Here is a 17,780-nt window from a genome sequence, read left to right as displayed (position 1 = left end):
AGCGAGGTGGCGGTTGCTCTATTCTCCCACGTGCCTGGTGACAGGACAAGGGGGAATGGGCTAAAGTTGCACCAGGGGAGGTTTAGGTTAGATATTAGGAAGAACTTCTTTACTGAACGGGTTGTTAGTCACTGGAATAGGCTGTCCAGGGAAGTGATTGAGTCACCATTCCTGGAGGTCTTTAAAAGACGTTTAGATGTAGAGCTTAGTGATATGGTTTAGTGGAAGGCTTGAGGTTGGACTCGGTGATCTTGGAGATCTCTTCCAACCTAGACTATTCTGTCATTCTGTGATTATCTGACTGAGCAAAAAGTTGCTCTCCATCTTTAAAAAAAAAAAAAAAAAAATAAAAAAAAAAAAAAGTTAAGTACTGAAAGGCTGCAATGTGTTTCCCCCAGAGCCTTCTCTTCTTCAGGCTGAACAGCCCCAGCTCTCTCAGCCTTTCAGGCCTCTGCTTCGGCCCTCTGACATCTTTGTGGCCCTCCTCTGGACCCATTCTAACAGATCAACATCCTTCTTGTGCCGAGGGCCCCAGACCTGGATGCAGTACTATAAGTGGAGCCTCACAAGAGCAGAGCAGAAAGGGGCAATCCTGTCTCTTCACCTTCTGGTCACTCCCCTGTTGATGCAGCCCAGGATGAAGTTGACCTTCTGTGCGCACTACTGGTGCATGTTGAGCTTTTCACCCACCAGAACCCACAAATCCTTCTCTGCAGGGATGCTCTCAATGAGTTCTTCTCCCAGTCTGTTCCCGTGTCTGGGATTGCCCCAGCCCAGGTGCAGCACCTTGCACTTTGACTTGTTGAACCTGATTCACATGGGCCCAACTCTCAAGCATGTCCATGTCCCTTTGCATGGCATCCCTTCCTTCTGGTGTATCAAGTGCATCACTCAGCTTGGTGTCATCTGCAAACTTGCCAAGGGTGCACTTGATCCCACTGTTTATGTCATTGATAAAATACATATTAAATAGTAGCGGTCTCAGAACAGACCCCAGCGGGACACCACACATCACCAACCTCTACCTGGACATGGAGCCACTGATCACCACTCTCTGGGTGCAGCCTTCAAGCCAATTCCTTATCCACTGAATGGTACACCCATCAAATCCATATCTCTCCAATTTGGAGATCAGGATGTCACGTGGGACTGTGCCAAAGTCCTTACAGAAGTCCAGGTGGATGACAACATTGGTCAGTCTTCCTTTGTCAACTGATGCAGCCACTTCATCATAGAAAGCCACCAGATTGGTCAGGCATGATTTGCCCTTGATGAAACTGTGCTGGCTGTCTTAGATCACTTGCATGTCTTGCATGTGCCTTTACATTGCTTCCAGGAGTATCTTTTCCATTATCTTCCCAGGCACAGAGGTGAGCTTCACTGGTCTATAGTTTCCTAGGTCCTCCTATTATCTGTAGGTTTGTGTCCAGTGCACCCCACCAATAAGCACACAGAGTAAGAATCCCATGAAAGCTTAGGAATCCTAAACCAGTTATAAAAATAACCTAAGCAAATATGTCATGAATACTCTTCCTTCTAATGCCATGACTAGCATTCCTATTTCTGGACAAATTACTGTTTCTTGTTTGTTTGTTTGTTTATTTCTATATCAAGAAAAAAAACAAAACAACAACAACAACAACAACAAAAAAAAAAAAAAAAAAAAACAGCCTTATGGTATCCAGAAGATATTTTCCTTTATATATTTGTTTATATTTAGTTCTGGAATAATTTTCACATATGTGTTTTAAAATGTCTTATCAACAAAAAGTTATCAACAAAACTTAACATTTAATCGTTTCTCAGCAAACAGATGTGTCAGTTTTGATCACTGCAACTATTCTGTAGAAGTTTCTTTTGTACCTTAAGCTGCTAAAAAGAAGTGTTGATATGCAGAGTGTATAGTTTGTCCCTTGCTTAGAACACCATGATTACACAAAGAAGAATCTTCAGATGAATACAGATTCAAAGGAATAAAGGAACATCTTAAATGATGGTAGTCCAGATGTCAGTATTACCTTCATGTAAACAAAATTGTACCGAATGGAATGAAATTTATTTGAATGTAATTAAAGTTATCCATACAGAATTCCCATATTAGAGTTTACTGTTCTCAGCCATCAAGCATATTCCCTTTCCCCAGAACTGCTGTGTTCTTGTCCTCCATGTGCCCCTGTATGCATTCACTTCTCATGTCACATTTTCTTCTGTTCACTTTTATAGGTAATGTTATATTTTTGTCCCACTCTATCTGTACTATTGTTTTCTTGCTCTAATAATTTTAGAATTTATATTGAAAAACTTACCAAAAATAATGAAGAGTTAATCTCTGTTTTGCCACCTTGCAAAATCAAGATTTATTTTTTTTTCCATTCACTGCAATTGTTTCCTTATTTCCTTACCCTCCTGGATATTTAAGAACTGATCTAGAAAACTTCATTTTATTACTCTTTCAGTAAAATCAGTGGGCCTTACACTAAAAGCAAAATAGCTTTAAAGTTTTAAAAAGTGTTATTGCCTTGATGAAAAAACTGTGGAAGTAAGCATATATTCAAATAAATGTATTGCTGACTTAGGTCCATAGTTTCCAAATCAACTAATTTACTAGAGCCATAAATAATAAGAAAGAAAAAAACATATTGCTTAAAGAATTATGTGCTCTCCTACACGGTGGATCAGCAACTAGTAGTAACCTTAATGTGTTGCTCACTGTAATAGGAAGAGGCAGCATGTGCAGAATATTTTATTTAAATGTATTGAACTTTTGACATATAGTTTTTTTTAAAAAAAAAGATGGAAAAAAAATCATATTTTACAGTATCTTTGCATATTATTGACTGGCAATACTAAAACAAATGTTTTTACAAATGCTTGAGTACTCATCTATCATACAAGGCTCAGGCAAGACTCATAAGACGCATTCATGTATCGTGGATGAAGGACTACAGAAAGGCAAACTTTCAAATGACCTTCTATCTATCTAAATTACTGCAATGAAACTGTAAAATGAACATGTGAAAAATACCATATGATATTCAGTGGCATACACTCCTAGTAAGTGATCCTTTCACATCAGTTGCAGTATCAGATACTTAAACTCTAACTGGGCAACTCTGTTCTAGGTTGTTCTATCCTTACATTTCTCATCCTGCAATGATGAGGTAGAAAATGGTTCAGCTCTATCTTGTTATAAGACTTCCAAAAGGTAAAGAAGTTGGGTGTTCAGCATGTAGGGAGTCTTTAAAGAGCAGCAGTTGGTGTAATAATTATTGATTGCAAGGACATAGGGTCTCCTCTTTGCCTCATACTATTAAACATTTTGTTGGGAGCCTGAAACCTATGATACTGCACCTAATGGTGTCTGTTGACTTAGACCTTGCACTGATCGATAACACAGATGACCACACTGAGAAACCTGATGCTCCGAAGAAAAGACTGTGCCAAGCTTCTGTTATCCCAGAAGCTATATGGTTGCATCTGAACAGTCACACATATACTGACTGTATATTAAGAAGGCAGTGACTAAATATTGCTACTGCTTTTACTCTGACGAATAGAATAGAGTAGAATAGAATAGAATAGAATAGAATAGAATAGAATAGAATAGAATAGAATAGAATAGAATAGAATAGATGGACTGGGTCTGGCTGGGATGTTAACTTTCCCTGCAGCAGCCCATACAGTGCTGCGCTCTGCACTTGTAGCTAGAACAGCAGTGGTTTCACACCAGTGTTGTGTCTGCTGCTGAGAAGTGCTGGCACAGCATCAGGACTCTCTCTAACCCTCCTAGGGGGTGGGCAAAAAGTGAGAAAGAAACATCACCAGGGCAGCTGACCTAAACCAACCAAAGGGATATTCCATACCATATGATGTCACACTCAGCAATAAAAGGTGGAAAAACGAAGAAGGGGGGAGGGGTGGGCTCTCGTTGTGAAAACATCTGTCCTCCTCCCGAACACCGGCTACGTGCGTTGAGGCCCTGCTTCAAGGACGTGGTCAAGCATCGCTCATTTGTGGGAAGTAGAGAGTAATTTCTTTCCTCTGCACTTCCACACAGCCTTTACTTGTTTTGTTTTGTTATTCTCTTTCCCCCTCCCTCTTCCCCTTTCCCTTTTTTCCCTTTAGCTGAATTGTTTAATTAATAATAATATTTCCTTAATTATATATATATATATATATATATATATATATTTCTCTTTAATTAAATCATCCTTATCTCACCCCGTGAGTTGTTCTTTCCTTTACTTCTTCCCCTCCTCATCTGAGGAGGGGGAGTGAGAGAGTGGTTGTGGTGTTCAACTGCCTAGCATGGTAAAACCACCACAATAGAGTAGATCAATTTGAAGGAACCTTCAAAGATCATTGTGTCCAGCTGTCTGATCTCTTCAGGCCTAACCAAAAGTTAAAGCATATTAACAAGGGTATAGTAAAGATGGCTCTTGAACACTGACAGGCATGGGGAACCAACCACCTCACTAGGAAGCCTGTTTAAGCGTTTGAGCAGCCTCACAGTAAAGAATTTTTTCCTAACTCCTTGAACAACTCCTAACTCCTTTTCCTAACTCCTTTTCCTAACTCCTTGAACAAACTAGGAGACCACTAGCAAATGAGAACGGAATAACAATTCCCTTTGAATTCTAAGTTTTCATAATTAAAGTTTTCATAACTTTATTAAAAACATGACTGTCTGACAGAGAACTTCCATCTCTGCCTTGAAAAGGAAGTTGCTATGTTTCTTGTGTATCTTCCATGTCACCTTCTCAAATATTGTGTTTAAAGTTGCAAGCTGTCATGCTTATTCTCTGCAGAGCAGTGATCCTCTTACCTAGGATTTATGCACAATTGCTTTTGCAGTTTTGAGCATGAGAAGAATAAAATGCCAATGCCACTTTTCTCATGAAACAGTAATAACATTTACAGTCATGAGTCGCAGCTTCAAGAACACTGAACAGGGAGAAAAAGTTAAACAAGGAAATATTCTTACTGGAACTGTCCAGTATCTACATTCAGGAACCTCAGTTTCTCCGCCTCCCCTACACCCTCCTTCTCCCTTTGCCTGCTCCATTGCTTGGACACCATGTGTCCATTCAGCAGCAGAGAGCACTGCATAACAGAGGTGTAGTGGGCTTACGTGGCAAGGTTTTGGTAGCAGGGGGCCATAGGGGTGGCTTCTGTGAGAAGGATCTAGAAGCTGCCCCATGTTTGGTAAGGGCCCCACTGCTGACCAGGGCTGAGCCAATAAGCGATGTTGTTTTGCACCTCTGAGAGCATATTTAAGACAGGGAAAAAAACACTGCTCCACACAGTAGCCGGGAGAGTGAGAGGAGTGAGGAACAGCCTTGCAGGTGCCAAGGTAAGCGAAGAAGGAGGGGGAGAGGTGCTCCAGGTGCCAGAGCAGAAGTCCTCTGCGGCCTGTGGTGAGGACCATGGTGAAGCAGCCCATGGAGTACCACGGTGGAGCAGGGTTCCACGCTGCAGCCCATGGAGGAGACCACAGTGGAGCAGGTGGACCTGCACTGACAGAGGCTGCAGCCTGTGGAAGAGCCCTGATGGAGCAGATTCCTGTAGCCCGTGGAGAGGAGACCACGCAGGAGCAGGAGCTGCTGCTGCCTGTGGGGGATCCAGGTTGGAGCAGTTTGCTCCTGAGGGATGAACCCCGTGGTACAGACCCATATCGGGAGCAGTTCTTTAAGAGCTGCTGCCTGTGGGAAGCCCATGCCGGATCAGTTCAGCAAGGACTGCATCCTGTGGGAGGGACCCCACAGCACAGGGGATGAGAGTGACCGAGAAGGAGAGGCAGAGAAGTGCTATAGACTGACCGTAACCCCCATTCCCCCGTTTCCCTGCACCGCTTGGGGGGAGGAGGTAGAAGAGGGCAGATGGGGGGAAGGTGCTTTTGCTTTCTTTCCTTTGTTTCTCACTTCTCTAGCTTGTTAGTAATAGGTAATAAATCTTACTATCTCCCTATGCTGAGTCTGTTTTGCCCATCACAATAATTACTGTGCGATATCTTCATCCCTACCTCAACCCTTGAGCCCTTTTCATCGTATTTTCTCCCCACTCCTCTTTGAGGAAGGTGAGTGAGAGCGGGTGGTGGAGCTCGGCTGTCCACCCGAGTAAAACCACCACAGGGGGGTATAAGAATTGTGAGCAGAAAGGCCAAAGTGTGAAATGAAAGCTTGGCTGCATAATTAATAAGTTTTTATATAGGACAGTTCTATCTTGTTGGACATAACTGAGCTAACAGTTATTGTTGAAATGAAAAATTAAAATAAAAAAAAAAATTGAAGAAAAAAATAATAACATGCCCTCTTTAACAACTGAAGCTCTAGTACCTGAACATCGGTATGGAATGGAGACTTAAAGCGGAGTTGCAGTAAAGTTATGACAAGAAATTATCATATATTTATCATCTTTCTTATTTAGTGTTCTCATATTTCTGGCTGGTTGGGTACAAATTCATGACTGATTCATGTCGAATATCAACTGTTTTCACAGTGTATTCATAAAATACTTCTAATGGCTCATCATGGAATATTTTGCTATTTGATTAAAAAAAATCAATGCAACAGTGAGAATGAAAATGAGAGAAAACACTTGCCATTTGTTCAGAAAGCTTTTGTGTTTTGTATTCATGTTAGCTTTTTTTTTTTTTTTTTTTTTTTTTTTCTTTTTCCTGTCACTGTGCCTACCCTTCTTTCAGCAGGACCAAATCTAGCAATTACATTGCAAAAAATAATACACTGCCTCACAGTTCACATATTACCAGGTGAACTGGCAGGATATGATTTGCAAAAGTGCTGAGCTCATGTAACAACAAGCAAAGTCCACAATTGCTGTACCTTGAACACATCACAAGTTCTTCTGTAGCAAAGATTCTGAAAAAGTCTGTTGTCAATATACAAAATAAAGCATCAAAATTAGAAACTTTTGTCCTTTTTCCACTACAACTTCCTGCTTGTGAAATGGGGATAACACAGTGAAATATTTTACAAGAATACTGTGAAAGTACATGCATTATTGTCTAAGGGGCACTTGGTTACTGTACTGACAATGGCAATAATTCTCCGTAATAAAATTAATAATTCTCGAGGACAGGACAAGTTTTAAAATAACATGCAGAAACTTAGATGGTCACCAGAATACATCACAACTTCTCACTGATATTCATTCATCTATTCAGGAGGCAGGAGATACGGAAAAAATGATCATTGGACATATTTTTGCATTTACATAACTAAAAGTTGGCTTTAAACACTGATGTTTCTGAACTAATAGTGGAAAACTAATAACGGAAGGTGGCAGTAACTAAGGAAGGAAATAGTGGAGGGATCTTACGAAGCTTATAGAATGAGCAGGAAAATAGAAAAAAAAAAAGGGGGGGAGGAGAAATTCTGTATTGATACTTGGTGCTTAGTAGCAAGTTAAAATTGCTCAGTACATATAATCATGAACATTTCAGAGTTTTCCATATATAATTCTAACATCAAAATAAAATGGGGCCCAGAAAACTCATTTTTAAAATACCAATTATATATCTTTATATATCTATACTTTTAGGCAATTGTCTGTCTCTCTTTACAAGTAAAAAGTGACCAGTTATGCACAGTATGCTATGGCTCTGTGAATTTATTATTTACACAAATAGTATAGGAGTGAAATTTTAAAATGAAATATTTACAACACCTTACCCATCCTTAATTGGCCTATGAACTCATCAGTACAAAAACATAAACAACGTTTTTAAAAGCACAGAGGTGATTGAGCTAGACAACACCTGGACATCTTCAATTCTCAAAGTTAGATTTATTTATTTATTTTCTGAACAATATTCAAATACTTGCATCTGGATTCCAAAGAATATCAAGTTATTGTGTCAGCTTGACATTTTTTTTTTTTTACTATTTCCTTCTTAAAGAACCATGAAAACATTATTTTATATTAATGAAAGTATGCAGTATTTTTATACATATGCCCTAAAGTATAGTATTTGCCGTTTACTGTTTAGAAACACACTGCCCTATGGACAGATGTGACCAACAAATTCAATGCCTGCAGCACATTTGCTGAGCTTCAGCAAGCTCTGACTTTTTTATGTTGCAACATTATTTTGTTTTATTATTTTAGCCAAAGAGATCAGTCTGTGATCAGCAAAGAGATGCTTTTATCTTAATCATCGATCCCATATTCATAAATATTCAGATTTTCAGTCTCCCAGGAACACTGTTCAGTATTTCTTGGTATTGAAATAAAGCAATGAAATCATTTCAACCAAAACTTGATACACTAAAGCTGATAGTCCCATTATATTAGTAGCATAAGACCTTTTTTGTTTCTGCTTGTTTAATGTTTGTCCAATTCTATACTTGCAAGCTATAAAGCTTTCACATTAAATGTAGCTCCATTTAATTCATGAGGAATACTTAAAAGGTATCAGACCTTGAATTTGCTGTATCTGGAGGGAAACATTTTCTTTATTCTTACTACCACATTCTGGTAGTGTTGGCTAGTGATTAAACATGTCAGGGACCAAGAAACAAGTCAATACATAAATAAATAAACAAAACAGTCTGACGCTATTTATTAGTGTCAATGAAACCTGACACTAATATAAAACTGGAATAATGTCATTAAATTTAATAGATTAAAACTGCTACTTAAAAACAATTTGCCCGTAGTGTCTTGGAAGTGAAGAGAGGACATTAAAGTTCTTTTCAAATCATCTCCATAGAAAACATGAGTATGGAAATGCTTTACGATGCAGCGAATACGGCAAGTTATCTTAATTCCTTCAAGTCACAGGCCTTCAATTTATCATGCTCAGTTCATAGGAGAAGCTATGTATTTTTTGTAAATATATATGCATTAGAATAAGAATGCTTAAAACATAATGACTGTGACTTTGATAATCTCTTGTGGGAAAATCAATTTATACATTTTTACAATTTCTTCTTTCTTTGTACATCAATTTCACACAAATATTAAGAAGAAAGTCAAATAAAAAGTAAACTGACACAAAACAACCTGATTGTCCTTATAATAATAGATAAAGAGGCAAAGAGAAAACGGAACGTTTGCATTCTTAAACTCTGGTGTTTCAGGTTATGTAGTTAATTCAATATCAGGACGCTGCCTGAAGTAAGATTTTTTTTTCTCTGCTTATTTCTTCCCTTGTTTAAGATATAAAACTATTAGAGAGCATCCAAAGAAGGGATGTGAAAATGGTGAAGGGTCTAAAGGGGAAGATATACGAGGAGTGGCTGAAGTCCCTTGGTTTGTTCAGCCAAGAGCTGAGCAGGCTGAGGGGAGGCCCCATGGAGGCCTGCAGCTCCCTCATGAGGAGAGCAGGGGAGCGGAGGGGCAGGCGCTAAGCTCTGCTCTCTGGGGACAGCGACAGGACCCGAGGGAAGGGCATGGAGCTGGGGCACGGGAGGGTCAGGCTGGGTGTTAGGGAAAGGTTCTGCACCCAGAGGGTGGTCGGGCGCTGGGACAGGCTGCCCAGGGAAGTGGTGACATCATTGAGCCTGCTGGTGTTCAAGAAGTGTTTGGACAACACTGTCAGACACATGGTCTGATTTTTGGGTGGACCTACGTGGAGGCAGGGGTTGGACTGAATGATCCTTATAGGTTCTTTCCAACTCAGGATAGGAGTGCTGATTCTATGTAAGATTTTAGATCAGGATGAACCTACAAAGTATCTGTCCAAGTCATATTGTCTTGATAAATTGTTTGAAGTTGGGTGAGAGAAATAAAAGACACACTATACATATTTTGATTTTTTAATATTATATTTCAATATACAAAATCATATCGGTATGTTATAGGCATATGTAATAATTTCTCCTCTACTAAAATTTGTGTGAGAATGATTATAAGATTTGAAATATTAAGGTCATAAGTACCTTAAATATCTGAATTAAAGGAATTGTGCACTCTGAATTCTATACACATAAATCATCTCTTTATTTTCCATGTGCCTCAACATATTTTCCTGGATGTTCTGCTCCATGATCTTACCGGGCACAGAGGTGAGTGTGTCTGGCACAATCCAATAAAATTAAGTTTTCTTTTCATGAAGAAAATGGCAACAGAATGATAATATCATTATTCAAATTAAGTTGTTTCTGATCACTTTACTTCTCACCAGCGGGATTTATCGAATGTCCACGTACTAAATGTGGTTTATTTTCATTTGTTGGTCCTTTTTTACAAACTTCCTAGGAATTGGTAAAACAACAAGAATAATTACAGATACCTCAGCTTTCCCAGACTATGTTAATATCCTCATGAATGAAATTTGTTACACTGTTCACATATAGTTAGCAGTATAAATTCATGCTTATGTATGAGACAAAAACTGAGTGCTACTGATTTTCTAAAATTAAAAAGTGCGTATTTATAAACTGTATATATACCTCTTTCTAGAAATTATACATAGAAAGTCAAAATGTCTCTTAAAATAGAGTTTTCACTGGATCATTGGACATACAGGATTTTAAAGTGAAAAATAACTTATGTGAAATTGTGCTTTACCTATGTAATCTTATAGCATATATAATTATTGGCATAATATCTGAAAGTTATATAACCATTATGGATTTTTTTATCCTCATAATGCAATATGCATGGAGAGCATTAAATCCCCCATTTTACAGATGAAAAAAAAAGGAGCACAGAGAAGATTACCACTTGCCTAAACTGACACGGCTGATCTGTGGGTACACTGGGAACTATAAAATTCTTAACAGTATGGTCCCTTTTATGGATAAAAACTTCTATAGATTACTTTTCCTATGGCATATGAAAATAAATTACAATATTGCAAATAAAGCTAAATAAACACAGCAAGAAAGGAAGCAAATATAAATGCTTGATTCGTGCATAGTGCACATTTTATACAATTTCATTATCATATAAATAGCTCACATATATAATATTTCATGTGTTAATTCTGATAAATGTTACAGTAAAAATTAAGATTAATTGAGGCTGCTTTGAAAGATTTGCTAGGAGTTATATCTGCAGTACTTTTTAGCCTAGTTACATTATGTCCTGAAAAGTTTCAGTATTCTATTAGTGATTTACGATATCTACTTACTTGTATTTTTATAGACTGCTAAACTGTATAAAATTGCTTTTTTCAGTCAACTTCTGATGCTTAGAAATATTTTCTTTCCTTTTTTTTTCTTTTTTTTTTTTTAAGCTCGAGTCTTCAGAATATACAGCGATCTGCTAGACTGAATTGCTAAGTGTTTTGGAAATTAATACATGATTGCTGAGAAGAAGCATTAAATCTGCATAAACCTACAAAGGTTCACAGCTAAAATGGGTTACAAAAAGAAATTGAAGGGCAAACATTATTTGTTGTCATTGAAGGACAGTAAGTTTTCTCAGTCACAAATGGATCTAGGGATATATTAATTCATCCTTTGGATCTTACACATGCTGATGTACTGCATACTTTTCTATGTAGATACAGATTCAAATAAGGTAGCTGAGAGCAGGAAAGAACTTTATCTAGCATATTTAATGAAATATGAAGTGATACACTAGGAGTCTGATTTTTTTTTTAATTTTTTTTAGTGACTTACACCTGGTGAAGACATTTTGTCTTTGAAATGTGAAGGAAAGATGGTTTTAAAATATAACTACAACAAAATGTTATCATTTTATTCTCAGTTTGCACAGATTTACAAAACTAATTGTTATATATGATAAACTATGAAAAGCACATTTCAGTACGAGAATCTTTCATTTCACAGCTGTACCAAGCATAGCCTTTCATAGCCCATAAAAAGCTTTGTGCCATGCTACTGCATGAAAAACTATGACCCAAAGTGACTTTTTTGGGTATCTCCATTTACATCAGTAGATTATATCAGAATCTTATTGTATCCTATTGTCTTTCAGCTGCAGTTCAGCATTTGCAAATTCTCACAACAGGAATTAAATAAACTTAGATATCCTGTCTTCTGCATTTACACCTTTTCTTCTCCTCCATACTGCTAATTTTCTTTTGAATGTCATTCACCCAGTTATGTTAGATTACTACAAGCAAATCAGATTTTCTTTTATGGCATTAACTGCTCTGCTGCCTTGGTGCTCTCTCTGAAAGAAATGGGCACAGTGTATCTTCAGCCAAGAGTGCCAAACTCAACAATGGTCATCAATGAAATTCCCCAGAAAACCTAATAAAATATGAAAAACATTTATCCCATTTTCAGTGAATAAATGCCATGTCCCAAAGTTAGAATCATACTTTAAAATCACGCAATAACATGTTAATGAATAGAGCTATTCTTTGTTGTTACTTAGCACTCTTTAGAATTCTATAATGCATATCATGCAAGTGTTCCTCTGGGATGAAACAGCAAAAAATCTTTAATAAACTATGAACAACATTTCAGTTGGAGTGAAATGTTGTTCAGCAATACTTTTGCTGCAAAAGTATTACTGGATAAATTATATTAAAAATAAACAAACGAGGAGATATTATTAAAAGTTTGCCTCTTTTTCCAGATAAGTCTCATACTAGAGTTTGCTTAGAATTAAGCACCAGTAAATCTTTAATAAGGTGTGAATGAATATACCAATCACTTGAGAGTTATTGACACATCAATATCCATAGAATAGTATCTTATTAAACTATTGCAGTTCCTTCCTTGATAGACATTATATATTCAGTATTAATAATGCATGAGCATTTTTAATTCATTTCTCTTGTTACATCCTGTCCTTACTCCTGCAGCAACATTATTAAAACTGATTTTATAAATATCATTTTCTCAAGATACATATGTTAAATGTGACTGGTACTGAAGAGTTGTAAATGTAGCTGAGCTTAAAATTCCCAGTTTATTACTGATAAATAATACATGGCTTAACAAACAGAAGCATGTTGCACTTAAACCATTTGTTGTTGTTGTTGTTGTTGTTTTAACCAGATTGACCCAGAAGGAAGGAGAAAGCTCTGTCCTTTACAAGTCTGACCTGTATTTGTACATTACTAATTTGCAAAGATCAGGGAGCTATGCAGGTGTGGATGCTGATCTTTTCGCTTTGACATTTGGCTTCTTAGGGTTCTTATGGCAGTAGCATCCACATCTTTCTTACACTCCCACGTGTCAATTGCTGTTATATTAAAGTCATGCTCCTAATCTAATTTAGAGTACCACATCCCTCTAAAGACAGGGAAAACTCTGTTCCATTTGACTTTTGTCTTCACCTGACACAATGCCACTCACAATTGTTTTCTACCAGACCAAAACACTGAAAGGTTCTGCAGTGACATTGCCCTGCTGTCCTCCCAAGTCAGTCGGACAAGCACAGAAAGCAGCTGTGGTTAGAAATGAGACAGTGAAAAATCTATATTTTTTGAAGTAGAGATTTACACCACTTTGCAGAATTTAAGGTTCTACAAAATGAGGGAAGAGCAGTATCTACAACCTGCGCTGCTACACTGCACAACAGTGAATCCAAGCAATTTTTGTTAATCACTTGATGTTTTTAATTCATAAATGTCAAATCATTTTACAGTTATTAGTGAATGATTTTTTTTTTGAGACTTGAGCCCAAGTAAAAGGTAACCATCATTTCTTGAAATCACTGATAAGGACACTGAAACTTGGTGATATTCTGGGACTGGCTTGTATAACCCCTGTAGTCTCTGGCAGAGCTGGACCACTTGAAAGTATTTCTGTGCTTTTTCCAAAATGCACCTTTTATTTCATGTTTCTGTAGATGATTTAACACTCTTTTAGTGATGTACTTAAATGGAGGATCAATATTATGAGATTGTGATGTCACTAATACTGGTAATCACAGGATGACAGAATCACAGTATGGCCGAGGTTGGAAGGGACCCCTGAAGTCCAACCCCCCTGCCGAGCAGGATCAGCTAAAGCACATTGCTCAGGATGACATCCAGGCAGGTTTTGAATGTCTCCAGAGAAGGAGACTCTACACCCTCTCTGGGAAATCTCTTCCAATGCCCTGTCAGCCCCACAGTAAAGAAGTGCCCCCTCATGCTCAGATGTAACTTCCTATCTATTTATCTTGGATAAATCCTGGTGTTAACCTGGAGTCCTTCTAAACAGATGGATTCCTATTGAGCTCCAAACTTTGAACACATGACAAAAGGACAGTTCTAGGGTGGAAGGTAAGTATAGGTAAGTATAAGGACAGATACGACAGGAAGACTTCTGAACAGTGACCTAAAGTCCATCTGGAGTCTGGTCACCCACGGTGTACCCCAGGAGGAAATACTGGGGTTATTGCTCCTTAAAATCTTTACTAAGAACATGGATGATGGCACCAAGTGAACCCTAAGCAATTTTACAGAGCAAAATTGGGAGAAATACTTTATATAGCAAATAGTTATTCAGAAACATTCAGAGAGACCTCAACAGGCTGACAAAATGAACTAACAGGAACTGCATGAAGTTCAGCAGTGGGAAACACCAAGTCCTGCACATCTGAAAGAGTAACATGAAACACTAGCACAGGCTGGTAGCTGACTGTGGAAAGCAGCTTTGTAGAGAAAGACCTTGGGATACTGGGAGATAACAATCTGACCATGAGTCATTGATGTACCTTTTCAGCAAAAAAGGCCAATGACTACATTTGCTACATTAAGAGGATTGTTGCCTCCAGGTCAGGTGATCCTTCCTTTCTCTTCAGAAATGGTGAGACGCATCGGGAGTGTTGGGTCCAATGCAGGAGTCTGTAGTGAAAAGAGACATAGACATAATGGAGCAAGTCCAGCAAAGGGCCATGCAAGTGATTACAGGAATGAAGAATGAGAGTTGAGACTTTTCAACACTAAGAGCATGCTCGAGGGGATCTTATCTATCTGTATAGATCCCTGATGGCAGGGAGCAAGAAAGATGGAGTCACATTCTTCTCAGCGGTGCTCAGTGAGAGAACAAGAGGCAGTTGTCTCAAACAGAAATACAAGAAATTCTATTTAAACATCAGAAAAAAAAAAAAAAAAAAGTTTTGCTTTTTGTTTGTTTGTTTGAAGTTGCTCAAACATTGGAACAGTTTGCCAGGAGAAGTTGTAGAGTCTCCATTGCTGGAGATATTCAAAGTCCCACTGGACATAGTCTTGAACAGTCTTCTGTAGCTGACCCTGTTTTGAGCAAGGGGTTGGATTAGATGTCCTCCAGAGATGCCTTCCAATTTCAGCCATTTTGTGATTCTGTGACATAGCAAGCAAGTTGTAATTAGACTACTTTTAATAGTGTGATACATGTTACATATAGTATATATTATTTTTCTTAACTATGTAAACACAGAGGCAACTGAGAAAGATATTTATTCAGTTTACAGTCAAAACATATAATTAGAACAAGCAACCCAGATCCATCAGCAACTGTTAGCAGAGATACCTCAGAAGAGCAAGAGAAATGAAGAGACTGCTTTATCTCTCTTCTGCTATCATTGAGAGATTCTAATGGCACTTCAACCCTTTAATTCAGATTATTTCTGAAATCAAAGAACACTGTAAAGTCACTAAAGTCTGTTTTATTCTTCTAATGACATTCCTCAGCTGTCTAAAGATGCCTTATATTTACACTATTGTATAATGCTTAAGCTCTGCAAGCCCTGGTGAATTAAATAAAAATTTGTAAGACACAATGCTGCCCATGATACTTTTTACATGATTAAATCACATTCAGGTCTAGTAAAGGATTATGAAGATCACTTCAGTAGAACCATCAACAGGAATAAAATGAATATCAAAGGGGTGGCAAGCTGAACAGTGAGAAGTAGACATGGCGATCAAAAGAACAGTTATGACCTATGTAGTACTCTCCTCAGTAAGCTCTAAGGTGCTGTTCTTTCAAAATTTTAAGGTTCCTGAAAATTCCTCAATTACAGACAGCTCAGATGCAAAACAAGTTCATTTGGATTTATATTAAATCTCAGACTATAGTCTATCCATTGCCTTTTCTATTTCTGTCATAGAAAGATCTGAGTAATTGATTAAACATATATGTATTAATCAAGCTTTTAAGACAAGCAAACAAACAAAAACAGAAAAACAGAGTACTTGCAAATTGAAATGGAGATGGTATGTTGGAAGAATGCTTACCATCTGCTGAAGAGACAATGTTTTTGATTTTTCTCTAGAATGATGAAAGAAAGAAACTAAAACTACAGCAGCTGCCAAGTGTTTCTGGTTGATCCACTTTACATCTAAGAAGTCTGGTTTAGTTTACAAAAAATATGTCACTATTAAGATTCATTTTAATATATCGTTAAATTTGATGTTTATTGATGTAAAATCTTGGTTTCAGGGGAGTAGCCTTTTCATAGCATTAAGGCTATGTGTTATGTCTGATCAATAAGTGAGACACACAACAGTTATAATTTTCATTTTATATAATGTGTTTTAATAAATGCTTGCTAAATTATTTTATTTTCAAGAGCTATGAGCATTTAGTGAAGACTGCTTGAAGTAAACAAGAGTTTCAAAAAGCCCAGCTTTCCGAAAGTAACAGACAAAATGTGATGGTCTTTTCTGCTGTAGGTACACCAAGTCATGTTCTGTGAGGTACTTATCCTGCACTTCATAATGAATGATAAAATACTTACTGATTCAGTTTAGAGTATTCATAATCACAAGACAGGACTGGGTCTATATTTAGAAGATAGTGAAGTGTGGTAATAAGAGGACTACTTCAGTGATCCATTTCTGAGAAACTTCGTCTGTAAGTAAATATGACTAAATAGTCATGCCACCCACTGAACAGGAATGGAGCCCATGAATGTTTTGATGTCTGAACAAGAGAGCTCTGGGAAGAAGATGTTCTACTATGAACAACTGAAAGATGAATCAATTAGAAAAATAAAAAATAAAAAAAATCAATGCTAAGGCATCTGAAGATACATTTTTTTTTCTATTCCGTGTAGATTTACAGACACAACAGGTCAAATAACAAGAGGAAATTCTCAAGAAATGAGAAAGGAGGAAACAGAAAATAGTAGAAATTTCACTGTGTGCCTTTTTTTTTTTTAAGCCATAATGCCCTTAACCTAATGAATATGAGGAAGTGTTAAGGGGGAAAAAAATGAAAAAAAAAAAAAAAAAAAAGCTGAGATTTTTGAATAGATATGAGTAGTATGGGATCTATCTGAGCAGATATAGCTGTCAACATCTGAGCTAGTGTTCTCAGTTTTCTGAAAAAACATCACTTCCATTTTGAAAAATGGTAGAAAGGAGGACCTGGGGAAGTAAATACCAGTGAGCCTCACTGCTGTGCCGGGGAAGATAATGGAAAAGATACTCCTGGAAGCCATATCAAGGCACATGCAAGACAATGAGGTAATCTAAGACAGCCAGCACAGCTTCACCAAGGGCAAATCATGCCTGACCAATCTGGTGGCTTTCTATGATGAAGTGGCTGCATCAGTTGACAAAGGAAGACTGACCAATGTTGTCATCCACCTGGACTTCTGTAAGGACTTTGGCACAGTTCCACATGACATCCTGATCTCCAAATTGGAGAGATATGGATTTGATGGGTGTACCATTCAGTGGATAAGGAATTGGCTTGAAGGCTGCACCCAGAGAGTGGTGATCAATGGCTCCATGTCCAGGTAGAGGTTGGTGATGTGTGGTGTCCCGCTGGGGTCTGTTCTGAGACCGCTACTATTTAATATGTATTTTATCAATGACATAAACAGTGGGATCAAGTGCACCCTCGGCAAGTTTGCAGATGACACCAAGCTGAGTGATGCACCAGAAGGAAGGGATGCCATGCAAAGGGACATGG

The sequence above is a fragment of the Oxyura jamaicensis genome, chromosome 1 (assembly GCF_011077185.1).
Source record: "Oxyura jamaicensis isolate SHBP4307 breed ruddy duck chromosome 1, BPBGC_Ojam_1.0, whole genome shotgun sequence".
Lineage (NCBI taxonomy): Eukaryota > Metazoa > Chordata > Aves > Anseriformes > Anatidae > Oxyura > Oxyura jamaicensis.
Note: the sequence above shows the minus strand (reverse complement) of the source record.